We start from the raw sequence: 7,142 nt of genomic DNA on the forward strand, positions 1-7,142 counted from the left end.
TTTTATCCGTTTCTTCGTGTAACCTTAACAGAGCAGCTTTGCATTGCAGGGAAAAACACATCATATCATGAGTAAAATTAAATCATTTACTTTAATAAATTATTATATGTGACGTATCATGTCAAAAGGAGACACTTTTGGGCAGGTTATCAATTTTGAGGTTTTTATATATCTTAAATAAAGAGATATTTTGCTCTACAACGCCGTTTTCCCCAATGAAATCGGACATTCCTAAGCGAAGATATTGAGTTTGTAAGTTATGGTATTATAAAATTGGAAATTGAGATATCGGCCTTTAAAAATATTATTGACAATGTTGAGAGTAGGAATTACCTTGAAAAATGTCTCATAAAATACAAGATGCCAGTTATATTCCGGTCTGAAATTATCAGACAATATTTTTAGCATTAATAACATCACAAATTCGCAACAAACGCAAATTGTGAAAAAACCACCCCTGGCCAGATTTTTGGCTGTTTCTCCATTTACGATCCTGCCCAAAAGTGTCTCCTTTTGACATGACACGTCACATATGCCTTTTCCTTGGTCTCAAATGAAATTGCTTTAAATATTAATGATAAACGCAGTACCTCAACTGTGAAGTGTATGCAGGATGAGGGTCCAACATGAAAATCTACACAAAGGGCTTGCCATTTCAACCATTTAGCTATTCAAAACCATAGTTTAACCATGGCGTATTTTTTGTGGGATTTTTAAAAACCTCCTTTTTTCAACCTCTCCCTCTTCCGAATTCCACACTCCCAGAATAATGAATACATTATGTAGTGTCAAAAATAGCTCTACGATGACCTTGACTGGGGTGTATATAACTTTTAGCGGTGCGGGGCTGCGGTGCGGGGCTGCGGGGAGCGGTGCGGTACGTAAAAGCAATTTCTCATCTGATATATTATAGCGGGGCTGCGGGGAGCGGTGCGGTACCTAAAAACAATTTCTCATCTGATATAACCCCATAACCATCGGGTCCGCAAAAATTAAATATTGTTTTGTTTAAGAGCTACTGCCTGTTTTTATGGATTTTTGAAGATCGCTCATAAATCAGTAAATATAGGCCTATTGAAATAAAGGGACCTACCACCATTTAGCTGAAATATTAATCTTTCTTAGCATGTAAATTATTTCCGTCGACAACGAATGATACACTTCCCTTGCCTTGAGTAAAACTAATTAAAAACAAAACATTATCAAAGACATTTTTAGGGAGTAATTTTCCAAACCACAATAGCTCTAAGCCATTGTGTGTGTCCAATCCAAGGCCATACTATTTTTGTATAAGCGATACAGTAGAATGGCTGTTCTTTTTACCATTTGTCTTCCCGTGTTAATCCAGATAACAAAATGTTAATTTAAAGTCTCATTGAAAATGAATTTTTATTTTTACTTTTCGGATTTAGCTTTGAGCAATGGTGACACATACCAAAAAAAAAGAAAAAAATGAAAATTCTATTCCAGACATCGTCAAAATGTCAAACTTTGTATTTTTTGTATTATATTTAAGTAATTAACTGTAGTTTCTTTATTCAACATCATAACAGGTTCATACTTAAAAAATTTATGGTGAATGGATAGACTTTCATTAAATATTGAAAAAACCCAAAACTACTCATGCCTAATTTACATAATAATATCATGAATACATAATTAGCTGTAATTAGCTAATTTGCATAATTAATTACTTTTTGTGTATTTTTTGTTATCAATTGAAATAACTTTGTATACATATGTGTGCAAAAAAACCGCACTCTGATATCATGTACGGTTTTCTATTGGCATCAATTTTGCATATTAATTAGCTGAACTTAGTCATTTTTTCACCTTCTGCAGATTGGCTAAAATAGCATATTTGGTTAATTTTTTATAATTATTCAATGATAGATTTTTAAATTTTGTTTTCTTTAACGAAGTACGGAAAGATAGGCATTTAACCTGTGATACTTAAATTAACGCTGCTTTTTCAAGCAAGGGTCCAAATAAACCTTCAAAATCTCGAAATGTGCCAATTTTGTCATTATAGCCATTTGTGGCAGGTTTTAATTCCATTTACGAGCATCTTAAAATTGACACTACATCACAATGCATTGACCGATTTCAATTCCGTTTTTTGATTTTTGATTCTTTAATAAAGCTCATTCATGTAGAAACATTAAATAACGTGTTTCTGCTGCGCTTATTTTTGGGGTGATATGCCTAGTATTAAACCTGTTGATCTAACAAAACGGGGAAAAGGTTTGACATCTATTTTTAGTCTTTTAGCTAAACCAGAAGGTGCGTGCCCAAACCTTATCACCATCAAGTACTATAACACACGCCTCTCCGTACTGTGTATCAAAATATTGTAAGTGTATAAATTTGGCCTTCTTCAATTTCTCGCCATTTGATAGCATCAAATGAGTCTTTTTGTCCTTGAAGTTTTTGATCAAATTGCTCGACTGAAATGTTTGCCATGAGTATATATAAGAATAACAACATTTACTCATAGTTAGACTATCTTTTGAATAAAGTGCTCAATCCCAAAAGGGAGAGCATATAAAAATTCAAAGAACAGACCTTCCAGAATAGGTAGTCGTTACCTATAGGTAGACGACTACCTATTCTGGAAGGTCTGTTCTTTGAATTTTTATATATAAAAATATATTTTTGTTCAACTTAATTTATTTCCAAATTATTATAAGAACAACATACTAATTTTACACTGAATCTGTGTTTGTCGTTGTCCCTGTATGTTTCATTATATTCTGTAGGTTTGTCATCGCCATTTCCATTTATCAGGATTTGGCAGCAGAGTAATGTCTTTAGTTATTGTTATAATATTTGGTCGATTGTTAAATTCATTTTCAGCACTATCTGCAATGTTATTCTTAATTTCAACCTGGATTGCATCAGTTAAATCAATTCTCTTCCTAGCTCTAACAGAAAAGTATGTCTTACTCCCATCTTTATGCGGGAAAACAATGTATCTTCCTAAGTCGCATGGACTAACTTCATGTTCACCTTCTATTAATTTATCAACGTATTGTTTATTTACAGCGTCTTTATCTTCTGGATACAACCAGATAAAGCTACTGGTCCTGATGAAATCATTGCAAGCGTCCTGAAGGAATACAGCGCAGAACTGGCAAGACCACTCAGTCTGCTGTTTGAGCTTTGCTTCTCCAAGGAAGTTTTTCAAAGCCAATGGAAGACTGCATTTTTCATCCCTATTTACAAGAGATGCGAAGTCTAATTCATCTATAAACCGCCCATCTCTCTGTTCTGCACCATCAGCAAGAGCATGGAGGCTGTTGTACAGAACTTCAGAAGTACCTACTTGGAAACCAACTGATATCAGATAGACAGTTTGGATTTAGGCCATACCACAATATAACTGATATCTTTACCATTCTGACACAAGAGTGGTCCAACTTCCTGGACAGAGGCAACGACCTGCGTCTGGCTGCCCTGGATATCAAAGAAGCATTCGATAATGTCCGTCATGACTTTGCACTCATGGCAAGTAGTAATGAGGAAAAGAAATGAGGGTTGCGGTCTCCAATGAAATCTGAACGGAATCACAACTGATTCTTTTGCCGTCACAAAATTTTCAACATGTTGAAAATTTGCCGACGAACGCGACGAATAATTGCGGCCGTTTGCGGTCGCTAACGGATTCGTCAGCGACAAACGGCAGCACACGGTGAGTGACGGTAAATTCAAAATTGCAATTCGCAGCTTAACGTCGCTTGCCGTTCACCCCTATTCGTCATGGTGTGACCGGGCCTTTAGCTTTGTCAAAGGACCAGTTCGGATAACCGCACTTCTTTAATGCACTGTTAATGTGCGATTTCTCCTCCGCTATGTCCTCTTGCTCAGATATGATACTATCCGCTCTGTGGTGAAGAGTCTGGATTACACCCAGTTTATGCTGGACAGCAAATCCATGGCGCGGCTATGGGGTCACCTGTATCCCCGATCGTCTGTAACTTATATATGGAACAATTAGAACAGGAAGCGATAAGATCAGCCCCCCCCCCTTTGTGGTGGTTCCGTTATGTCGACGATACTCATACAAAGTTAAAGAAACAATACGCGGAGGAGTTTACGAATCACTTGAACTCAATCGATCCGGACATCAAGTTCACGACAGAAGGCGAGGAAAATAGGTCACTCGCATTCCTCGACACTCATACAGTCATCCAAGAGGACGGTACGCTAAAAATCAAAATCTATAGGAAACCGACCCACACGGATCAATACTTGAACTTTTGATTCAAATCATCCTGTCCAGCATAAACTTGGTGTAATCCAGACTCTTCACCACAGAGCGGACAGAATCATATCTGAGCAAGAGGACATAGCGGAGGAGAAATCGCACATTAACAGTGCATTAAAGAAGTGCGGTTATCCGAACTGGTCCTTTGACAAAGCTAAGAAAGCAAAAGAAGGGAAATCTAAGAACAGTAACCCGAAAAATACAAACGTTGAGACAAAAGGACAAGTAGTTTTGCCCTACGTTAAAGGAACTTCCGAAGCCCTACGAAGAATCTTCGGCACCTACGGCATCAGAGTTTGTTTTAAACCCACTCAAACTCTGAGACAGCTACTTGTCTCACCTAAAGACAAAACTGAGAAGAAAGACATTACCGGACCAATTTATTACATCCTCTGTCAGGGGAAAACCCTGCGGGGCCAGTGTTCAGAATCTTACATTGGTGAGACTGAAAGATCTTTGAAAACCAGATTCTCAGAACACCGTCGTCCGAGTACTACCTCGTCGGAAGTCTCCCAGCACATCCACATTGAATCCCCGGCCACCAAGTTGATTTGGATGAGGTCAAAATCCTCGACCGGGACGCTAGATACTTTGAAAGGGGTGTGAAGGAGTCAATTTACATCAGAGTCAACCAACCATCTCTCAACCGCGACGGGGGCCGATACAAGTGTACGACCGGGTTCTGGGGTCAAGTGTCCAAAAGGTCACTGATCCCAAACTTGGGTTGCCAGTCTCCAGATGAAGGTCAAAGTTGTGACGGAAAATTTGAGGTACGTCTTAATTGTTCACGGCAGTGAACATTTCCCCCACTTGAACCCATATCTCATATGCACAGTTTATCCCTTACATACACTGTGTCTTGAATAACTATTGTAGCCCATCAACCTGTGATTATGAGGCTAGGAAATAATTCCTAATGCCTCATACCCAGGTTTGTATCCCTTTATCTAATCCTGCCCCACATGAGAAGGACTTTTTAGCACATCTTATCTTGTATTGAGACAATGGCAGCCAGGACTATTTTTTTGCCTTTTTTCTAAGCATGTTTACTATTGGATTGAGCCATCACATGATTATAATAGGCTTTACTGATTGGTGGGTAAGGTCAATGCTATTGTTTATTTTGTGATAAGGCTGAGCGTATTACTGCATATATATGAAAAATACACTGCTATTTTGATACAGGCGATTTACTCAATTCCTTCCAACTGACAAAACTTAATTCCTGTTATCTACCCAGTAATGTTTGCTTATCTTAATTGGATTCCAAATAATTATTGGGCCAAGGTTATTATCTGCATGGTATATTAATTGAATTTCAATAAGCCTATGATAGTGATAATGAGTTTCTTACTGGATGGAGAGTTATATAAGCCAGAGTCGGGATGTAGGAGTCATTATGCCTCAAATCACTAATTTATTGTAAGATCAGTGCAGAGTAGGTTAGATATGAAAATGGAAGAACAAATTTCTATACACCTGATCCGTGAACTGTGTCTTTTTGAAAGACTCTTCTTGTTTTGTGTTGAGATCATAAGTTTAAATTTACAATTATGAAGTCTACCAACACAGATGAACTTTCATGCTACTATCATTCATGTCATTATCTCATTATATTGACGGCTTGAATTTTTAATTAAAACTGGGTGTTCAAAAGTAGCTACTACTATTAACTCAGCTTGGCAATGCTTGGCTTTTCTACTGGTGGGCACCATGTCATGTGTCAAATCAACGAAGAGCGAAGCTTGGATATTATTTAGCTTAAGGATACGATACATGATTTTACCGACAAGTGACTCATTTCGGAATGCGATCATGAATTTTGAACGCATTGTCTATGGAGCAGTATAATACACATAATCATGCGAACGCAAAATCGGAATCAACTGAAATTTTGGGAATAGGTTTTTTTCGTGGATATCTAATGAAAAATGACATAAATAGAGGATGCTAGTATCACGAAATACTCTTTTAATGGATTTTGAGCGGTGGTCATATAAGAAATCCATGTACCATCTCTTCCACAGCGCCGGCGCAGCGCTTGTATCGGAAGCGGAAGTCAACCTATCACTACCAATTGTAGCAAAGCACTGACAGTTGGTGTAGAGATGGATGGGCAATACCATTTCTCACTATTTGGCGAATTCGCACTATTGGGTGAATTCGCCAATTTATTTTTGGGGTTGGGACTCTACTGTCCAACCAGGGTTTTATTTTGGCAAGTTTGCATTTATAGTATATCTAGCATGTCTAGTGAAATACTCGATTTAGAAACCTGCATCACTGGCAGGGTTCGCAGGTTTTTGCCGCAGGTGGAAAAACTTGGCAAAAACAGTTTTTGCCGGCAAAAATGGCAAAAACTAAAAAACTGATAAATGTTTCACTTTTTTTTCATCTCAAAACAAATTATTAAGTCACAAAAATAATTTCCTAGATTTAATACAGCAAGATTTCGTAATTAAAGTAACATTTTAAGAAATTAAATGTTTGGATTTTCATTGCTCACTAGTGCAAAATGTTTTCGTTTTAAGAACTTGATAAGACCAAAAATATGTTTTAAATGATTACTGTTACTGTTTATGAGCTTTCTGCATTACTTTTTAATACTTGACTGACTATATCGCTCATTCTACAAATCCGGTGTCAATAGCCTTTTTTTCCATTCTTTGGTCCACAAACACTTTGTCGAGCATTTAGGGCATCAAATATGTTGTTTTTCTGGTAGAACTCAACGAGATCTACACGGACATATATATAGTTGTCCATACTTTAAATGCTTTCTTCAGCCTGATTAACCCTTGCAAAGGCTCAAAAATCGCTAAAAATGCGTTTCCACTGCTCAGGTGTCACATCTGACCCTGAATATTTTCTTTGA

This window comes from Amphiura filiformis, chromosome 1, assembly GCF_039555335.1.
Source record: "Amphiura filiformis chromosome 1, Afil_fr2py, whole genome shotgun sequence".
In the NCBI taxonomy this organism is placed as follows: Eukaryota; Metazoa; Echinodermata; class Ophiuroidea; order Amphilepidida; family Amphiuridae; genus Amphiura; species Amphiura filiformis.